General features: G+C 35.5%; 1 protein-coding gene across 2 annotated transcripts in view; it reads left to right on the top strand.

Moving 5' to 3' along the window:
• TAB3 (TGF-beta activated kinase 1/MAP3K7 binding protein 3) overlaps positions 1-22,743 on the top strand; it is a 58,656-nt gene that overhangs the window by 3,921 nt on the left and 31,992 nt on the right. Inside the window, exons 1-3 of one of the 2 annotated variants that reach the window (XM_008590442.1) lie at positions 14,686-14,772; positions 15,623-15,707; positions 15,959-16,083. The gene's annotated coding sequence lies outside the window, so the exon portion shown is untranslated. Of the gene's footprint in view, positions 1-14,685; positions 14,773-15,622; positions 15,708-15,958; positions 16,084-22,743 lie in introns of those variants that run through there. The other variant, XM_008590441.1, reaches the window with a different exon arrangement.

Raw genomic sequence — 22,743 nt, 5'->3', positions numbered from 1 at the left:
ACTTTTCAAAGCTATTGGACCTCTTGCAGATATTTTACCCTAGTTTACTTAGTGGTAAACATGGACAGGATGTTTGTTTTACCTGAAAATTTTAAAATAAAGTTTTATTAGTCTGTCGAAGTTACATATTGTTACCACTGTGTGTGGTATTCAAATAATTAAGTCAGGAATTTCAAAGTGATAAAAGCAAAGCTAAATACATTTTATATTTGTTCTCCACAAATGTTCAGTCTTAGCTTGGTTGGAGGAAATATTCCTAATAAAAGTCAAGATGGGTCTTTTTTTGTTGTTGTTTCCAAACCACTCTTTCTTTTGAAAAACTAATATGAATAAGTACCTTCGGTTCTTTTTAAGGGTTTACCAAATTATTTCATTAAACACAGGGTGCAGGGGTTAAAAACATGATCTGCAGGGGTAAACTGCTGAAATGTTCAGATCTTCTGACACTGACTAGCTCTGTATTCTTGGGCAAATTGCTTAATCTCTGACCTGTTTCCTCATTTTTGAAATGGGGATAATGTGGTATCTGCCTCATGTGAGGATTAAATGAGCCAGAGGATGTATGGTTTTTAAAACTTGCCTAGGAGTGGTAGATGCTCAGAAAGATTTAGTTCTTATTATTATTACATTGTCATCGATATTGCTATTACAGTTACTACTTTAGCTACCTTCTGAGATGATACCCCTTTTGTTCGGGGGGATAAAAGATATATTTGTTTACTTGGTAGTAATTTTTTAATGCAAATATTATTTAGGGAGGCAGGGAATGCAGTATATTAACTGCTGGATATAGCCACAGTTGGCCACAGTGCAGGAAATCCATAGACTATTAAGCTAGTTATTTTCATTAACACCACTATCATGTTAGCTATAAAGAACTATGCCACTTTGATGTATGAGCAAATCTGGATTATTTGAGCAACTACAATGTCTTTATTAAAATTTGGTTATCTTGGCATCTCTAAAGCCAGAGTCTTGTAGAGGGAGTCTCAGTTTCTAAATTGTCCATTTATAAGACCTTTTTCTTTTTTAAATCACCGTTTTCCTACAGAAAAAAATGTCACTTATGATGTTCAGATTCACAGGCCAGCCCAACATATCTAAATTTGAATACTGATAATACTGTAAAAACTAACTTCTGTGTATAACAGTGTCTCAGCAGGAACATGCATTGAGTGCATCAGGTACCAAAAGATTATGAACGCAATCCGCAGATGGGGCGCAGGAATCATCTTTATTCATGGTCCTGGCAAGGACTCCCAAGCCTTGGGAAGAGGGCTTTCTTCTCTGGTGGAGGCTGGTCTCTAGAAAGCAGGAGCTTTCTCCTGGCTTGGCTGCTCAAAAGACTATGTAACGTAGTGGTTAAGAGCATGGACTGTCTGCACAGAGTGCTCGCCTTAAAATCTCTGTTCCAGTACTTACAGAACTTCTCATCTGTAAAATGTAGATAAAGATAGAGCCTACCTTATAGGGTTCTTGGGAGGATTAAATGTGTTAATATGTGTGAAGCACTTAAAACACCACCTGGTCCATAGGTGAGTGTACAAGAAATGTTATGTATTTATTGTTATTAAGCTTTACTGTTTTAGGGGCCGACCCCGTGGCTCACCCGGGAGAGTGCGGCGCTGGGAGTGCAGCGGCACTCCCGCTGCGGGTTCGGATCCTATATAGGGATGGCCAGTGCACTCACTGGCTGAGTGGGGTGCAGACGACACCAAGCCAAGGGTTGCGATCCCTTTACCAGTCACAAAAAAGAAAAAAAAAAAGCTTTACTGTTTTAGGACTTAGAGAATACCCTTCTCTACCTGGCTGTCCACTGCCCACATCTATTGTACTTAAATAGTATTCTTCTCTCCCCTTTCCACTGAGGAATGGTTTCAGACTTTTTGTTTTCATTCCTGTCTAAAGAATTTTTTGAGGCTTTTTTGGAGTTTATTTTATTTTTTAATGTTGGAGAAATAGGTAGTATTTAAAGAGTCCCTTCTGTGAACCACCTCATCCCCCATTTAGGCCTTCTGTAGATGGAAATACATCATTTGAAGATAAATACTGACTGTGAACATTTGAATGGGTCATAATTGAGGTACAACTTTCTCAGCCTTTGGTAATTTTTGCTAAGTCATTTCTTTTTAAATAAGCTTTTTATTTTAGAATAATTTTAGACTTTAAAAAGTTGCAAAGATAGTACAGGGTTCCCATATACCCTTCACCCAAGTATATATAACCATAGTACATTTGTCAAAACTAAAACACAAACACTGGTAGATTATTATTAGTTAAACTGCAGATTTTATTTGATTTTACCAGTTTTCCCACTGATGTCCTTGTTCTGTTCCAGGATACCGTGTTGCATTTAGTTGTTAAGTTGTTTTTAATGATTTGTATTTGTATTATTGAGACCTCCAGTTCTTGAGTAAGTTTCTGTGGCTATAAAACCTTTTTCTGATTTACTTTTAAGTTTTCTGCAGGTCTTCAAAGGCCAGGTGTTTCCTCTAGGGATGGGAAGTCCAGGGATTCATCTTGGCACTGAACTTTATAGTCTGAAATAAAAGGAAAGAGTCCTATGATAGTGAAAAGAACACTATGGGGATGGGGTGGAGACTAAAGCATTTTGATAATATAAAACTGGTTTCATAGGACTAAATGGGTTATTTTATGTACTGTTCACTTTTGATGGATTTAGCTTCAAAATGACAAATTACTCTTCCTTTTAAAAATGTTAAGCATACTTTTTATTCTTGAATATAGGAGCAGGTTGGAATGAATTGGAGAATTTAATGTTTTAGTAGTCATCGTAGTTATGATTGATTTAATAAGAAAATAATATTAAGTTAGTATAATTAATGTCAGTAATTTAGCACATTCATTTGTTTATATGCACTTTCAGAAGATCCTTGGTTTCGATTTGTGGTCATGTTTTTTAAGCCTTTTAATGCAATTGGTGCCATTGTTATTCTAAATTATCACACATGCCTTAAGTTTAATGTCAGAGTCGTCATTTAGTGTAAACAGAAACTTATCTGTTAGTCTGCACATCATGAACTTTAAGAAAGTCTTATCTTTTCTGCCACAGAAATAGCTTTTGGCTATTAGTCATGGGAGGTAAAGAAATTAATTTGGAGTTGTTTGGATAAAAATGTTTCAGTGGAATATGGTGTGTATTGAGGACACTGCCAGTAAACAAACTATCTTGGTGGGTGGAAATCCCCTAGAACTTACAGAAAATTGGGAGAGGGAGAACTTCATTAAGTAATTTTGATTGTTTATACTTATTCAGGGCTTCTTATAACCTTGGACAAATCACCCAACTTCAAAGGACTTTGGTTTCTTTATTTGTAAAATTAGGGGGCGCGACTAGATGTGTGAATCTATTTATTGGTTGATTTATGAGATTTAAAAACCCTCTTGTACCCAGGCGCCTGTGAGGTGTCTGTGCTCGCCTTAGAGAAGTAAAAAATTTTAAAAAACCCTCCGATTTAACAAAAACCTACAAGATCAAGTTGCTTTTCTTAGATGTTTATTAATCAACACATCACTAAATCTAGATATAAGTCAGTTTATCCTGTTCGGTTCAAATAGTTTCAAACCAGTGTTGTAAGTTTGAGAGTCACTAGTTGGTTTGACACCTCTATGAATATTTTTTGGTAATTAGCATATTGCTTTTTAAATTTTTGTTAGTTATTTGATTTTTGTGCTTTGACCTAAAGCAATGGACTTCAAACGTTTTTGCTCTCATATTCCCTAAACAATTTTGAAAAATGTACTCCTTCATACTTAAAAAAACCCAAAAAACCTTTTAGTGAAGTTTAATATGCAGAAAGTACACATTATCAGTAATGAACAACTCAGCAAATTTTCACCAACTGAGCACACTTGTGTACCAGCACCCAGATCAAGAAATTGAACATCACCAGCAACTTAGAAGTCACCCTTTGTGATCCCCTCTGATCACTGCCATCCTACCCCACAACCATTCCCCTACTCTTAACACCGCAGATTAGTTTTGCCTACTTCTGTACTTCATATGAATGGAATCCCACTGTACTTTTTATGTCTGAGTTGTTTTGCACAACATTGTGAAAGTGAGATGTATCAATATTGTGTGTAGTTGTAGACCATTCATTCTCATTACTGTATACTATTCCATTGTGTGAAGGTATCACTATGTATCATTCTATTGTTGATGGATATGTAGGTAGGCTTCAGTTTTTGGAGAACGTCTTTGTAACCTTGGAGTAGGCAAAGATTTCTTAAACAGGGCTTTTCAATGGTAATTATTTCCTTCAGAGTTCAGATTACAGAAGGAGTGGGAGAACTGGTTTATTGAAATATGAGCATTTTAAAAAGTTTTAAAATTATTAATATATAGTTGAAACCTTTCACTCTGTAAACCTCAGAGAGAGTATCAGTATTTAACTAAATCTTCCAGGTAACTGAGGTTTGTGCTTTTGTAACTTATTTTGAGTAGAATTCCTTCAGAAATGTGTCATGTACTTCCTTGCCTTTTTTGACTTGCTGATTCTTTATTATATGCTGAAAATGAACTCTTGCTGGTTGCAAATATTTTCTTTCACTGTGTGGTATGCTTTTTCATTTTTAATGTGTCTTTTGATAAAGTTCTCGTTTTTAACGTAGTCAGTATTTTCCTTTATGTTTAAACTAGACATCGGGTTCAGTTTAAAATATCTTTTCCCATCCCATGGTCTTGAAAATATTCTCTCTTATCTTCCGGAAGCTTTATTGTTTTGGCTTACATGGATAGACCAACATCTACCTGAAATTGATTTTTATGTATTGTGTTAGGTAGGGGACAATACTATTTTTTCCTGTATGGATAGCTAATTGACTCAGTACAGTCTTTTCCCTGCTGTTGCTAAGAATCATATGTCCGTATGTCTGTGGTTTTGTTTCTGTGTTTTCTGTTCGGTTCCATTGGTCTGTTTGTCTCTCCTTGTACTGATACTGCACTGTCTTGTTTATTATAGCTTTATCATAAATCTCGATATTAACTAGAACAAGTTTCCCACCTCATCTTGGCCCTTTGCTCATTTATATGAATTTTAGTAACATCTTGTCACTTTCCACACACGCGTGCGCACACACACACACACACAACCTTTTGTTATTTTCATTGTAATTGCATGGAATCTATAGAGCAATGTGGAGAGAATTGACATCTTTATAATATTGTATTCTAATTCATGAACATGATATACTACTCCATTTATTTAGGTCCTCTTTAATTTCTTTTAATGTTTACAATTTTCTTTAGAAAGTCGTTCACAACTTTTGAGTTTTATTCTTAGATATTTGACATTTTTGGATATTGTAAATGTTTATGTATTTTGTTTATATTTTTATATAGACCTTTATCTAGCATTTGGTAAAATATCTTTAGAATCTTACTGTGTATTCAATCTTCTTGTCTGAAATGAAGAACGTTTTTTCTTTTTTTCATATTGTTATACTTTTGTTTCTTGTCTTACTGCTCTGACTAGTACTTCAATTATAATATTGAACAGAAGTGGCAATAGTGTCTTGTAAGTTTTTACAACATTTCTCTACTAAATATGATGTTTGCTTTAAATTTTTTCCTAGGTATCAGATTAAGGAAGTTTCATTCTGTTCTTAGGAACTTATATCATGAATCGATATTGAATTTTATCAAATGCTTTTTTTGCTCTTAATATAACTGTAAGATTGTGTTCCTTGACTCAGATTATATTGATTGATTTCCTAATGTTAAATCAACCTTGCATCACAGGAATAAACCCACCGTGGTCAATATCACATTTTACTTTTATTTTACTTTGGAATTTTAGATCATTGTTCATGAGTAAGATTGACCTCTAATTTTGTTTTCTTGTACTGTCCTTGTCAGGTTTTAGTAGACTTGTAAAATGAGTTAAGGAATATACCTGTTTTTTTATTCTCTGGAAGAGTTTATGTTAAGATTGGTTTTATTTCTTCTTTAAATGCATGATAGAATTCAGCAGTAAAGCCATTTAGGTCTAGAGTTTTCTTTGTGGGAAAGTTTTAAATTACAGATTCAGTTTTTAAAACGGTATTCTTTGGGTTTATTTCTTCTTACAACCGTTTTGGTAAATTATATTTTTATAAATGTCCATTTCATTTGAATTTTCAAATTTATTGGCATTATATTTATACTTTTTTTTATCACTTAATGTCTACAGAATCCTTAGTGATGGGTCGCCCTTTTAATCTTTTTTTTTAAAAACAGCTTTATTGAGATAACCATACAATTCACCAATTTAAAGTGTACAGTTCAGTGGTTTTTAATATTTTTACAGGTGTGCAGTCATCACTGCAGTCAATTTTAGAACATTTTCATCACCCCAGAAAGAAATACTGCACCCATTAGCAGTCACTTGAAAGCATATGTTCTGCAACTGTTGGGTACAGGATTCTGTATGTATCCATTGGTCAAGTTTGTTAATTGTGTTATATCTCTATCCCTACTGACATGCTTATTCTTTCAATTACTGAGAGATATCTTAAAATTTGCCACTATGATACTGATGTATGTCTGTTTCTCCCAGTACTTTTTGCATGCACTAGGTAACATGGCCTCAAATATCTAGTGCATGCAAGTTTAGTTTGCTATACTGTTCTGGTGAATTAAATATTTTATCATCATGAAGAGACTTAGTGATGCTTTTTCTTTGACGTCTATTTTATCGGAAACTGGTATAGCTATACTATCTTTATTTTGGCTGTTTGTATGATATTTCTATCCTTTTACTTTTAACCTTTCTGTATTCTTAGGTTTTAAATGGGTCTCTTGAAAGCAGCATATATTTGTTGATTTTTATATCAGTCCAGTCTGATAATTGTTCTCTTTTTTGGAACATTTAATACATTTATATTTAATGTAATTACTGGTATTTTAGGATTAAGTACAGCATCACATTTTTGTTCCACCAGCTCTTTATTTCTTTTTCTCCTATGCTCTTTTTCTCTTCATTTGATTTGATTATTTTTATATCAGTTTCTTTTTCCTCTATTAGTTCAGATATCACATAATTGTATTCTTTTTGTGATTACCCTAGCATTTACAGCATGTATCCTTCATTTATCAAAGTCTATTGGTACTTGTACTTCCCTCCTGATTGAAGTAAGAACATTAAAACATTATTGTCCCATTTACCTACCTCCTGACTTACATGCTGCAGTTATCCTGTAATTTGACTTTTTGTATATATTTTAAACCCCACAAGATATTATTATTTTATACAGTCAGTGTTTCTTTAGATTTTCACATGCTTATATACACTTTCACAGTTCTCTGTTCCTTTCTGTATCTGTGACCTTCCATCTTGGGTCAGTTTTCTTATGCTTTATGATTTCTTAGTAAGGGTTTGCTGGATGTGAGCTCTGTTTTTATTAGTCTGAGAATACATTTCAGTTTCATTCTCGGATGATATTTTCTCTGCAGTGGAATACTAGTTTGGTAGTTATTTTCTTTCTGCTCCTTGGAGATACCGTCTCCATTTTTGTTGTTGAGAATGAAGCTATCAGTTTAACTGTTGCTTCTTTGAAACTAATCTTTCCCCCTCTCAGGATACTTACAAATTTTCCTTGGTCTGTTGATTTTCAGTTAGGAAGAAATTCGTTGAGATTGCTAAATTTGTGCTTTGACATCTTCTCATCTTTTTTGGAAATTTTTTAGCCATGCACATATTGCTTCTTACCCATTTTGTCTCTCTTTTCCTTCTGAGATCCCAGTTAACTGTTGGATATTAGATCATCTGACTGTGTCCTGTATGTTTCTTACCCTCTTTTCATTCTGAGCTTTTTTTTTTCTCCCTTACCTGTCTTCTGGTTCACTGTGTCAACTGTGTCCATTGGCTGTTAATCCTGTTCATTGAATTCTTAATTTCAGTTTTTGCATTTTTCAATAACAGAATTACTCTTTGCTTTTTTAAAAAAAATCTGCTATGTCAGTTTTTATGGTTTCTAGTTTGCTGCTGAGATTTTTAAGTTTGGCTTTCATTTTCTTGAACATAGTAAGCATAATTTAAAATTTATTTCTGGGGCTGGCCAGTTAGCTCACTTAGTTAAAATGTGGTGCTGATAACACCAAGATCAAGTGTTCAGATTCCCATACAAACCACCCACCCCCCAAAATAAGATAAATAAAATAAAATTTGTGTCTGAGCTGGCCATTTAGCTCAGTTGGTTAGAGTACAGTGCTGATAACACAGAGGTCTGGGGTTCAATCCCTATACCAGCCAGCAAAAAAAAAATTTTTAAAAATATATATATGTGTGTGTGTGTCTGATAATTTCAATAGTTGGAGTCCTGGTGAGTCCATTTTTGTTGTTTCTGTGGGTTTTGATCATTTTCTCTTGTCTCCTCATGTGCCTGCTTGTCTTTAATTGTATGCTGGGCATAGTATTTGAAAAATTACTTGAGAAATCATTTGAGAACAATGTTGATATCTTTCAGAAAGAATTGTGTGTGCGCGCGCACATCTGTTTGAGGGAATCCAAGATTATTTAATCAGATCTCAAATTTTGAGATATTGCTGGCTCAACCAGATGACTCAAGGCCACGTTACATTCAGTGTATGGACTGATTAATTTCTGGTTCACTCTTAAATTTTTAAGGTGCAGTCCCTTAGGGTCCCAACCTGAAGGTGGGGGAAGAGGATTTTCTCTTTTGTCCCTCTTCCTTATCATACTCTCAGGTACAGTTAAACCTCTAGCTGCTTCTTCTGGATTCCTGGGCTTACCTCTGTGAATTCCAGTCTTTTAATGGATCTGAAAGCACTATCCTGTTGGCTCTTTGACCTTTTTTAAGAAAGTCATTTCTTATATTTTGTCCAATGTTACTTGTCTTCAGTGGGAGGGTTGGCTCAAATTGCCTAATGTGTTGTAACCAAGATAGGGAGGCCTCCTGGTGGCTCTTTATAGGCAGAATTTACTTACAAATGGCGATGACTTTGTCACTTTTCTCCAAGACTTAAGACTCACCATTTAGTTCTAGTTAAGCTTTGTTTTATATAGCTGTACTCATATGTATAACTATGCACTTTTTTTATTCAAAGATTACATATTCGCTGTGTATGTGTGTGCATGTGTGTGTATGTTTGTATGCATAAATATAAGTAAATTATTTCCGGAATACTCAGCAGCATTTTAAGTCTCATCAACTTGGGCAATTTCTGGACCTTGACAATGGACATGTTTACTGTATTTAAGTTAAAAATTGTAGCTAAAAATTTTGTCTGAAATGACTCTCAGAATATGAAGTCCTTCTTAATTGCTGTGGAAATTGGGTGCGTAATATCAACTAAGTTTTTTTTCCCTCTCGCTGAAAAGAATACCTTCCTAGTTACATTTTTACCATCATGACTTCTGTCTTAGTGTACTTATATGGGTGTGTAATATATATCTGCCCTAGTGATATTTTTAAAAAGGAGGTAGTTCCACTGAGATTCCTAGGTTTGCTGCCATATGAGAGCTCTTAAACAACCTGATGAATTAATATGGTTGATTTACCGATTACAAACTTTTTCCTTCTATGTAAATAAATTCTCATAGCAGACTTGTGAGGCAAGTATGTAATAATTAGGTGTGGTATTAAGCAAAGGATTAGGAAACAGGGCCTAAGAGGTTAAGTAACTTGTCTGTGGTCCCATACCTGGTGAATGATGTATATATTCTTTGTCTATTATGACATTTTATTTCAGCTATTATGACCAGTTAACTCTTGCCTATAGATACTCACTGACTTCCCAGTTTTATCATATTATGCTTTCTTTTTTCTGTAAACCATATAATATTATGATCCCATGACTCACATCCTGAAGATTGAGACAATTGGGAATTACTCTTTTATATCCCATCCTCACTGCCCCCCCACCCCACCCCATTTCTAGAACATGGTCCCACTGACTCTGGAATTTGCCAAGTTCTCTGTACTGTTGGAAAGATTACTCTGTCATTAGCTCTTTCTCATCCTTACATAAAGTCCCTATCCTTCTTTTTAGGCATGCCTGAATTTTTCCAGTTCTAAAAAAGATGGCTTTTTTCTTTCTAATGCATTTGCTGTCTTTCTTGTCACTCTTATGGTTAAACTCAAACTTTCCTGCTAACTCCTTTACTGGGTATCTTCTGTAAACCTTCCTTTATTGCTTCTCCAAACACTGTGGATGAAATCCTAGCCAAAATCTTGTTTGCTCTATCCTTCTGAATCTTAGGGAGGGCAAAAAACTTATCTGCCTTGGATAAGCATGGACTCAGTATTGTCTATGCTATTAAAGCAACATCTAGTCCATGCTCAAGTTTCCCTAGTTGTCTAACAAAAATTTTTTTTAATACTTGGTTTGTTTAAAACAGGAGCTACTCATTTATTTGGTTATGTCCCTTAAGTCTCTCTTAATTCTCTTGTAATCTGTAATGGTCCCCTCTGCTTTTTTTTTCATTCTCAGAATGTCCCATTCTGGCAGGGTGCTATTTAACTTGTTCTTTTATCTTCTATATTTCTTTTTGTGTGTGTGTGTGTGTGTGTGACCGGTAAGGGGATCGCAACCCTTGGCTTGGTGTTGCCCACACCGCGCTCAGCCAGTGAGCGCACTGGCCACCCCTATATAGGATCCGAACCCGCAGCCTCGGCGCTCCCAGCATTGCACTCTCCCAAGTGAGCCACAGGGTCGGCCCTATCTTCTATATTTCTTATGGGCTGGAAATTAAATCTGTATGCTTAATTAGGTTCAGATTATACTTTTTTGGAGAGGTAGGCAAGAGTACTTGGTCACTTCATATTACATCATATCCAGAGGCACATGATATCTGGTCATTTAACTTTATTTTATTTTGCTTTTTTTTTTTTACTTCTCAAAATACATTGTAGTTGATTTTCATGCTCCTTTACCCATTCCTCTCCACACCCTCCCCTGGCCCCCCCATCATATCTGTTCACTTGACTTAAATAGTTCAAGGAATTTTTGTGGTTATTCTATCTTCTCCCCCACCCCCTTATTTGTTTGTGTGTTTCTTTCTTTATTTATTTTTAGCTCACACAAATAAATGAGAACATGTGGTATTTCTCTTTCTGTGCTGACTTGTTTCACTTAATATAATTTTCTCTAAGTCCATCCATGTTGTTGTGAATGGTAGTATTTCATTCTTTTTTATAGCAGAGTGGTATTCCATTGTGTAGATGTACCACAGTTTCCTTATCCACTCATCAGATGATGGGCATTTGGGCTGGTTACAGCTCTCAGCTATTGTAAATAGAGCTGCAATAAACACTGGAGTACCTACAGTTCACCAAAGGGTTCAGGTAGACAGGTTGATCCCTTCATGAAGACCAGTGTTTCACCTTGTTTGACTATCTATTGATTACTAGTGCATGAATTAGTTATTTAACTAAAGTTTGCAAAATTGTGATCTAATTTGGTCACTTCTGCCATTATTAGCTGAAACTTTTCCCTATGGAAGAACTTTTTCTTCATTCAGTAGGGCTATTTGGTTAATCTAGATATCTGTTCATTTCTTGAGTTGTTAAAATCCCCAATTGGGGAACCAAAGATTCTGCTTCCTTCTCTACCTGAAATTCTATTATTTCTCTAAGGCATATGATTCTTCTTTAACCGAAATTCTTTCTATTATTTCACTAAGGCTTATGATAAAATAATTTTCTTCCTTCTTGAGGAAGTTAAAATTATTCCTAAATGGTGGATTAGTGATTTTGTAGGTTGGGTTATGGGGAGGGTCTCCCAGTCCTTAGTGAGCAGTTCTAATTCTATTGAGGACACATAGGGTAGCTGAAAAAACACGGAAAAAAAGATGTTAAAGATGTGGTGCTTGCTTGGGGTGTGGGAATTTAAAAGCGCTTCTACTTTACCAGATACTAGCTCAGACTCACTATGGAGTCATTTCAGTTTTAAAGACCTATGGCCCTAAAAAGGCCCCGGCACAGTTTTGTAATCAAAACTCATTAAATTTTAATGACTAGTATATCTTGGTAAGCTACAGGGATCCCTGATGCTTTGCCAGGGATGCAACTAAAGCTGCTCTTGCTAGCTTTCTCTAAAACAAAAATCTCAGAAAAGCTTTATTTGTCCTCTCTGGTGTTGCAAGCTCTGCCTTAGGCATTAGAGGTGACTGAGAGGGGAGCAGGGTGGCTCAGGCAGTCAGGAGAACTTTCTCTTAATATCAATTAAACATAAACTTTGTGCACTGTAATTTCAAGTAGTAAAATGGCTGCTTGCTTTTTCATTACCCTTTATTTGTACAATGTATCAATTGCTCACACTGTCTTCTTTAAACCTTTCACAGTTTGAATCTTACCTCTTTGGCATTTCATTTTTTAGGACAGTGTCTTCAGACTTTTCTCCAAGTTTTTTTTTACCGTGAATTGTAGTATGTCAAACTGGACAAGGTATCTTAGTTGAAGTTTCACCAGTTGAAAAATTGGAGGTAAGGAGTGTATATCTTTTTGAAAATGAATCTGTATTGTTGTTAACATGCTTACACCCCCCTTTTATAATCTCCTTTCCTTTGTGCATTTAAGAGCAAAGATGAAAAAAACTCGGATGTCCGTGTGATTTTATGTGTTTAGATTTAGGCCCTAAATCAGGACCCTGAGCAGCTACTATTGGCTGTTTAGCAGTGGGAGGTACAAGTCCTTTGGACAATTCATTTGCTATTAGCAACTTCACCAGTAAATGGAATAGCAATTGATTTTGAGTAAAAGAGGCTAATCCTGCCCAGGTCTCAGATCCCCATTAGTTGGAACTGGTAGAGCTTAAAGGATCTGTCCGAGGGAATAACTAGCTATGTGTGGATATGCAGATTTCCCAACTTCCTAGTTTTTATTGTAATTTTTCTTACTCTCAAATCTATGTTCAATAACTGAGTTGAATAAATGGTAAAATCTAGTATTATGAACAAATAAAGGTATAATTTTTAGAAATGGTATTGTAACTGTAATTCTTGCTTTAAGCCATTGGTAGATGTGTATCAAGAAAGACTATAACTATGTCAGCTTTGATTTCTAGGTAGTTTGTCTTTCCATTTTATGAAAATGTCCCCACTCTTTTTAACATCTGCTTCCTAGTGTTAACAACATATGTGGGTGTATGTTGTGAATTTATGTTGTGAATTAAACACTGGACAAGATGTTATGAGGCTTGTTTAATCTTGCCTTTTAAGCAAGTTTTTAAACTCCTCAAGCCTTCAATTATCTTCTTGTGTAAAACAAGGGTTTGTATTGGGGTTGGGTTCAGGGTTTTTCAGCTTTGGCACTATTGATGGCTTCGCCTGGATAATTTTTTGTTGTCAGGGACTGTCCTGTGGGATGTTTTGCAGTATCTCTGGCCTCTGCCCGCCAGATGCCAGTAGCACCCCTTCCTAGTATGACAACCAGAAATATCTTCAGATATTGCCAAATGTCCCTCACAGGGCAAAATTGCCCCCAGTTGAGAACCACTGGGTTAGATGATGTGTAGAGCCCCTTCCAGCTTTATAATTCTGTTTTCATTTTTTTTAAAAAAACCTACTCTCGTTTGCAGCTTAAGTGTCATCTCTTCCATGAAGCTTTCATCAGTTCTCCTTCTCTTTGTCCTAATTTTTTTTTTTGACTACTTCTTATAAAACTTAACCCCACTGTATTATTACCACCAATGTGTCTCTCTCACTTTGAGCCATGGCCCTTCTGTATCTCCAAGCTCAGATTTTATTAAGTGAATGAACAATAGATTCAGGAATACCGTCCGATTAGAAATTGTTAAGTAAATAACTACAGATGGCATTCTTCTTTGTCTTTCAAACCTTTCCACTAGGAAATGTCTAGTTTGTGATCTTGAATTTCTGGGTTAATGAGACTGATTACTCATTTTTTTTTATCTTTTAGATATATTAGAAGATAGGAGCTTCCTATATGAGTGTGAGCTGCACGAACACATCTAGGCTGCGTTTGAGAGAAGGAAAGTCACACAAAAATTCATAACATAAAGAGTTAAGCTTTTTCAGCTTTCATATCCAGAGGTTTCTCACTTAAATTTGTTTATTAGTCAATTTGCAAGCTTCCACTTATTCAGAAAAAAGTAAAAAAGAAAGGTAGTAAATGTTTTTCTTACATAACCTAGAATACCTCACCATGTTCTAAGTCAGTATTTCTCAAAGCAACTCATAGTAAGAAATATGAGTACATTTTACTCATGATCTAGTACATATATGCACACATCTGAAACAAGATTTTGGTAATTAGTATTCACTGTTACTATGTGTGAAGCACTCTGGTATTTTCTATTATGTTTCTTTCTTTTTTATTCTTACGTAGTAGTCATCACCCATTACAATTATTATACAATTTAGTAATGGATCACAACACACCATTTGGGAAACACTGTTTTAAGTATTCTCCTTAAGTAATAAAATGTGGAGATGATCTGCCTCTGGCATATGCCACTTATGTCATTTAGGAATTGACTAAGCACAGACTTTGCAATACCTTAACCAGAGCAAATTAGATTTACAAGTATTTATAATTTAAAGTTCTGTATTTTGTCATTTATACTGAATATTTATTGCGTATAAGGCACTGTAGCCAAAAGAGCATGTTTGATTCTTGTTCTCATGATTTAGGTGAAAAAACCTAGAGGAGAATAGAAAGTTAATAAATATATTATTTTAAGTGCTGAAAGTGGTAATGAATGCACAGTGAGTTTTATAGGCATTTAAGAAGGGGAGAGAACTATGCTGATTGAAGTTCATGGCAGAAGGTTAACATAAATGTGGGGTAGGTTTTGCATTATTATATCAGAGAGTGGAAAAAGGTATTAAAGATGGTAGAAACAGCATTCATATAGGTGCACAGTACTTCTTGCATATACTTGAAGTTCATTTTTGGGATAATATTCAAGACAAAGTGACTGAGCAACTAAAACATAAGAAAAAGTATGGTAAAGTGCTAAAAATACATGATATAAACAGGATGTGTTATTTTAGCACTATTGTGGTGTAAAATGAAGTTTACTCAGGAGAGTAGTTAGAAACTTATATGCATTATAGCTCTGATATAAGCAAATATTTGCGCTAAAATGATAACATTAACACTAGGTTTACTGAGAATTCAGATAAGCTCTAAGTGATGGAGGGAGAGAGTGCTCATCTGTCAAAATAAGTGAACAAGGTTACTATTCTATATATAAACTGCTCTCACGGAACAGAAACAGGTTATATAATAGTCAGCATTTTTAGAAAAGTTATATACTATTTCAGCTATGCAATTAAAAATTATACAAATGCTTGATAGGCCCGGGCTTAATCCTTTCTTCTTTAAATAGAATGGGGGACTCAGGATGGAAAGTCACAATCAGCTGTGTTACAAAAGCATTAAGAAAATAAGCAGTGGACTGCTACTCTCTTCTGTGGGATAATGTAGAATTTAATTCCTGTAGAAGATATTTTTGACCTAAAAGAAAGATTCAGCTTGTGATGATACTTGGGAAAGAGCCACCTGCCCTAAAAGCGTGGTTTTAGCATACTGTCTGCTGTTACTTTAAGGCACCAGAAGTCTACTAGTTTTTGTCATTTTCCATACTGAGTTGGAAGTTAGCAAAAGGATAACCATGTTTTCATTTTCTCAGATTTCTAGACTACTGAAAAGAAGGTGCTTTCAGAGCTGGAGATGTGAAAAAAATTCCTGTATCAGGGCTCACAGACCATCTTGAGGTATTTTTTTTTTTCCTAATTTTAAATAGACTTTATTTTTTAGAATAGTTTTAGTTTGGCAGAAAAATTGAGAAGATTGTACAGAGAGTCCTCATATACTGTGTACCCAGTTTTCTTTATTTTTAACAGCTTAGATTAGCTTGGTAAATTTGTTACAGTTAATGAACCAATATTGAAACATTATTGTTAACTGAAGTCCATTCTTTTCAGATTTCTTTAGTTTTTTCCTATCGTATTTTTTTCTGTTTCAGGATTCCATCCAGGAAACCACATTGGATTTGGTTATTATGTCTCCTTAGGCTCCTCTTGGCTGTGACAGTTTCTCAGACTTGCCCTGTTTTTGATGACCTTGACAGTTTTGAGGAGTACTGATCAGGTATTTTGTAGAATATCTCTAACTGGGATTTTTCAGATGTTTTTCTCATGACTAGACTGGGGTTATGGATTTTCAGGAAGACCACAAAGATAAAGTGCCGTTCTCACATTCTTACCACATCATATCAAGAGTACATACTGTTGACATGACTTATCACTGTTTATGTCGACCTTGATTGTCTGGCTGGGAAGGTGTTTGTCAGATTTCTCCACTGTAAAGTTAATCTTTTTTTTTACACCCCTTTCTGTATTGTGCTCTTTGGAAAGAAGTCACACTTAAGTGGGAAGTTATCTTTCATCTCCTCGAGGACAAATTATCTACATAAATTATTTGGAATTCTTTTAGATGGGAGATTTGTCTCCTCCCTCCACCATTTATTTACTTATTTACTCAGTCATTTATTTATATCAGTATAGGCTCATGGATATTTATTTTATACTTTGGGTCATAGTCCAGTGCCACTGTATTTATTTTGGTGTTCAAATTTATTCAGCTTCAGCCATTGGGAGCTCTTTCAGTTGGCTCCTGTGTTGTTTTGACATGCCTCCATCATCATGGGATTTTTTGTTTGAGTATTTCCTTAATTTCTGGCACTACAAGATGGTCCAGGCTCATCCTGTATATTCCTTGCCACAGTTCTAGAATCAGCCATTTCTCCACAGGGCCCTGGTTCCTTTTATTAGAGAATGCTAGTAGAAATCAAGATGTGGTGCTACCTATGCTCATTGCTACTGGGGTATTGTTGCTTCTAGGCTCTCTCAGTTGAAATTCTGTGTGTATACTGTCTGTATATTTATGTATATCTATAAATATTTCTGTGTATAGGTGGCAGCTAACAAATAGATATTCATTTGGGGGCGGTGTTTAAATTAAATCTGAATATGCTTTTATTTGATTAAGGGGCTATATTTAACTTGAAAATGTTTTTGATGATGATTTCGATATAAGTATTATTTTGGTCTTATAGTATATCTCTTTTGAGAATATAACAGATTATGAGATAGATGCAGTAAATATGTGACTATTTCAAAATGGTTTCCACTGTAATGAAAATCCTATAGGATGATTGTTTTAAAAATTATTTGGAAGGCTCATTTAGGGGAAATAATAACTATCATATTCCTATTTTTCCCTTGTTATTTGATAGCATCTTTACATATATGCATGAAAAATCCTGAAATTGGAGCCCTTACCTCTGCCAGTAAAAGATCATTTGTTCTGCTCCAATATCAGCTACTTGTTGTTGCTATTTAACCTGAAGAACTCACAATCTAGTACAAAAACTCTTCTGTTTTGAAGGTTTTCTTTAAACTGTCTTTTAGAGTTATGACATCATCAGAGTCTTACCAGGTAGCCAGCAGTACAAGAGAATAATGGTGAAGACCATAGACTTCAAGTTTGTATCCTAGCTTTGCTACTTGTTAACTGTGTGACCACAGGCAAAGTATTTACCCTTTCGGAGCCTCAAGTTTTCTCATTTGTAAAATGGGGATGGTATTATTACCTCTCTCATGGTATTAGTATGAGGATTAAATAAGGTAAAGTACTTAGTATAGTGCCTTGTACTTAGACATGGCTTAATAAATATCTGAAATCAAAACCTCCAAAACAGCAAGAAAATGGATGAAAGTTCTAAAGCTTTATATTAGTATACATACTAGTTTGCATTCAACAGTTATTACTGGGCCAGACCAATCAGAAAAATGAGTAATTCTTTTAATTTTTTAATCTTAAAAGTCCTCTCAAGTCATGGCTAACTTTTTTTCAAATCTGAGAAATGCTTACCTTACAATTTTAATATGCTAGCAGTGGTTGTCAGCCTAAGATATTATTGTCTTTCTAGGGGTTGTTTGGAGGTGCTACTGGGATTTTATGGGAGGAGTCAGGATGCTAAATACCTTTTGTTGCCTGGGACAGTCTTGCATGCTGAAGAATTATTGTGCTCCAAATTATTGCATCAACAGTATGCCATTGAGACACATTTGATTAGACTGATATTTACCGTGGTATCTCTAAACCTCTCTGTAGAACACATTTCAGGTGTCACAAACCCAGCAGGTGTGTAAATGAGTAAAGCAAGACCAGGCCTCAGTGTCTGGGACCTCCTAGGGAGGTTAGGAACTGGGCAAACTAGAACATACATGTCCTTTCTAAAAGGGGAGTAGTAACTCACCTTTAGCCAGTTGTTGTGTGTAGTTGCTAGATTATCTGATTTTTCAGAGAAAATCTAGTTATCTAAATTTTTATGTGAAGTCTCCCTATTTTAAAATGTAGCTCAACTTTTTTTGTTTTTAAACACTGCCAAGGCCAAACCAGGCAGATCTGTGGGCTGGATTTGGCCCACAGACCGTTGGTTTGCAACCTCTGATATAATTATTTTAGGAAGTGAGCTAAAATTCTGTCAGAGGTAAAATACTTGGGCCATAATGGCACCACCCTGTGTATTTGCTGAGCTTAGAAAGGGCTGTAGAAACAAAGCTCTAGGTGCTGAAATCATTTTCTGTAGTGTGGGGAATTGTGGCATCAGCAGAGCTCTGGGGAAGCTTCCTCTCTGATTGGGAGAAGGAATTCTATTGGGAGAAATCCTAGCAGCTGCTTTTTCAGGAACACAACCTACTGCGTTTTGTGGTGCCAGCACTCCTGAATTAGTGAGATAGCTGCACTACTGAAGGAAGCCTCACCATTCTACTGCTAAGCATAGCATCTGGGCCTCCCCAGTCTCTGTTTTGCCTTGAAAAATTAGGAGTCCCCACAAAGCTGATAGGCAGTAAAGGCTCAACTCTGTAGAAGCTCCTGGTTCATGTGGCCCCTGAACCGTGTTGATGATTGTGGGGTTTATACCTTTAGTATTTCTTCTTTCTTGATCTAAGGTTACCACCTACTGAGCTCCACAGTCCACAGCTGTGGCCATCTAGGCTTAAGCAGGGATATTTCAGGGGTGTCTCAGGAGTTTGGTCTTGTCTGAGCCTAGCCCTACAGTTCAGATACTGCTTGAGTTCTCTGTCTGGTTTTGAAGTATGAAGTCATCATTCAGCACTTTAATATTATATGAAAAGTAGCAGCCCATTATAATGTTAAGAAACAACATCAATGTGTATTTTGTATAGGAGTCATTGCATACATTGGTATATATGGACAAGAATAGATTTTATGTTTTGATCTGCATTGTAGCCAAATCTAAAGTATAAGACACTATATGACAGTGTTTTCATTTTAATTGTTTTCTATGGGAGTAAATACAAAAGTACAGTGTAATACTTTGCTGTAAAACTTTTTAAGTGTTTTTAAAGGAAACTGACTTATATTATTGGCTGGAGTATTTTCTGTTTGCAAACTATCTGTTGGCTTAACCTCCCAGTGAGCAAAAGGGAAATTGCCGTTTTAAAAGAAGGGTTTTTTTTAACATTATATAATCATCAAATAGTTTTTGTTCAACAGTTATTACCAGGCCAGACAGATCAGAAAAATGAGTGATTCTTTTATTTTTTAATCTTAAAAGTCCTCTTGACAAGCCTAACTTTATCCTCAAACCTGGGAAATGCTTACCTCACCAATCTTAACATGCTAGCAGTGGTTGTCAGCCGGAGATGATATTGCCTCTCTAGGGGCTGCTTGGGCATGCTACTGGGATTTTATGGGAGGGGCCAGGATGCTTAGCATTTCAGATTTGGGATATTTTGAAAGGGGCAAACTGGAAAAATGTACCCATTGATTTAATAGCCTAAACTCATTTTTCTTTTTTCCTAAGCATTCACAAATTGCCCTACATAGGTGATCTCTGCTCCCCCAATATTTGTAGTGGGTTGGGGGTGGTGGCAGGAGGTAGAAGGGCAAGGTTCACCTAAGAGGTTCATCTATGTATTTTTCTTTGAATATGAATTGTGTTTTACCCAAATCTATCTTATTAGGTAGATTGGTTTAGTATAATAAGGTTGATTTATCATTTAACAGATATTTAAGCAGACACTTGGTTGGGTCCTGGAAATGCAGTGGTGAACAGGGAATAGACCTCAAATAGACCTACAGGCTTTTGTTTGGTTAACTGGTTTTTCTTTTCATTTTGTTTTGTTTTTACTTTTTATTTGGAAATAATTTCAAACTTACAGAAATTGCAAGAATAAAAATAGTACAAAGAACACTGTGTACCCTTTACCTAGATTCACCTATTGTTAATATTTTTCCCTGTTTCCTTTATAGTTTGTTCTCTCTATGTGCATGTGCATGCATGTTTGTATATATGCACATATATAGATATATGAGGGGACTTCAAAGAATTCATGGAAAAAAGAAATTAAAAGATAAAAAATATAAACTTTATTTTTTAGTATAAGCTTCATTAAGTTTGAAACGCTTTTGTAAATGATGAAACCAGCCATTTAGTCCATCCCTTAAGAACTGAAGTTCCTGGGAATTTAACTGTGTCAATGCAGTCTGTTTTACATTACTAACTAAAGAAAAATGAGTGCCCTTTAAAGATTTGTTAAGATTAGGAAACAAAAAGAAGTCAGAAGGAGACAAATCAGGACTGTAAGATGAATGCCTAATGATTTCATATTGAAATTCTAAAAAAAATTGCCCTTGTTTCATGAGAGGAATGAGCTAGAGCATTGTCGTGGTGGGGAAGGACTGTCTGGTGAAGCTTTCTCGGGTGTTTATCTGCTAAAGCTTTGGCTAATTTTCTTAAAATACTCAGAACAAGCAGATGTTATCATTCTTTGGCCCTTCAGAAAGTCAACAAGCAAAATGCCTTGAGCATCTTAAAAAACTGTTGCCATGACCTTTGCTCTTGACCAGTCCACTTTTGCTTTGACTGGACCACTTCCACCTCTTGGTAGCCATGACTCTGATTGTGCTTTGTCTTTGGATCTTACTGGTAAAGCCATGATTCATCTACTGTTCCAGTTCTTTAAAGAAATGCTTCAGGATCTTGATTCCACTTGTTTAAAATTTCCACTGAAACCTCTGCTCTGTGTGCAGCTGATCTGGGTGCAACGGTTTTAGCACCCATTGAGTAGGAAGTTTGTTTATCTGTAATTTTTCAGTCAGAATAGTGTAAGCTGAGCCAGTTGAGATGTCTGTGTTGTTGGCTATTGTTTCTGCTGTTAATTGTTGGTTTTTTTCAATTAGGGCATGAACAAGATTAATTTTTTCCTGGCAAATTGATGTGGATGGTCAGCTGCTGCAGGCTTCACCTTAAACATCGTCTCATCCCTTTAACATCATCTCATCCCTTCTTAAAATGAGTTATCTGTTTGTAAACTGCTGATTTCTTTGGGGCACTGTCCCCATAAACTTTTTGTGAAGCATCAGTGATATCACCATTATTCCACCCAAGCTTTACCATAAATTTGGTGTTTGTTCTTGCTTCAGTTTTAGCAGAATTCAGGTTGCTCTGATAGAGGCTCTTTTCCACCTGGTCTTATCCTTCTTAGTGCCTCAAGCTAGATCCTGTTCAGACACATTGTAGCAAGTTAGTAGGAGCTTATTTTGTTGCAAAAAAATTTGAAGTCAATGCAGTTTTTTCATAACACGCATTTTCTGTGAACTTTTTGAAGACCCCTCATATGTAACTTTTTCACAGCCTTGGCTTGGAAGGAGGAAGGGAGAGCTAGATGCCAGCAAAAGTAATTCAATCTTTTCTTTGAATATTTTTTATTTTTAAAATACTCTCTGCAGTTCTCTGCATTGCCGCAAGTAATGGCTTGATTTGAAGTTTTGAGGCCTGAAATACAAGATTTGGTGTGGGATGAGTCTTACATGTTTTAAACATGTATCTTACAGTTATGGTTTCAGTGTGTCCTATGAAGAGGCAGATGTTTCCTTCTCATTCTTTAAAATATTCAACCATCTAGTTATTTAACAGCAGAAATATTATGAGATTGTATCACGTACACTGCATATTTTTTTCTAATTTTAAACATGGTAAATGTAGGTTAATAAGTGGATTGGGAAATTGACCCTTGATGCCATCAGTTGACTTATGATGCATTATTGCTTCACTAAGTTGCCTTATTTATGTGGGTGCTTAACTTGTGTAGTGCCAGGGAGATTGGGGTTTTGTGTATTCAAACCGTCCCCCCAAATCCCGCCATCTTAGCACCTGTGCTACGGGTACCAGAACTAGGTGAAAGCCTAGCTACGCAAGTCTGGCTAATGATAAGCTTCCAGCATCATCTTGGAAAACAGAGGATTGTACATTTCCATTTTGGTTTACCCAGTTATTTCATTTAGACATTGGGTTTCCTTTACTCAGACTTTAAATTCAAACCTCTTGGCTTCAAAGAACAAGGAAAATGTAAGACAAACAGGACAGTTGTGCTCTGTGATGTTATTGTCGAGTCCTTATTTCTTTATTTTATTATTACAGCCATCGAAATGATTATTCTGCATTACGGGAGTGATGTGATGGCTCTTGGGAAAACATGAGTGATTATGCATAAGTAGGACTTCTTAATGCTAGAAAAATATGGTTGTCAAATAATACTATTCTGTATTTTTAATCAAGCTTCTGCCTTTTTTAACATTAAAATGGAACTGAAAATTTTTTTCTGTCATTTTACATTATATATTTTTTTAAAACCACTGATTGGCTATATTACATCAGAAGAGTCTGTGGCTAAGTTGAATTTTTCAATTTTCCAACCTTGAAATTAGTTATAT

This window comes from Galeopterus variegatus, unplaced genomic scaffold (assembly GCF_000696425.1).
Source record: "Galeopterus variegatus unplaced genomic scaffold, G_variegatus-3.0.2 Scaffold6098, whole genome shotgun sequence".
Classification (NCBI taxonomy): domain Eukaryota; kingdom Metazoa; phylum Chordata; class Mammalia; order Dermoptera; family Cynocephalidae; genus Galeopterus; species Galeopterus variegatus.
Note: the sequence above shows the minus strand (reverse complement) of the source record. Positions and strands in the feature narration are given on the sequence as shown.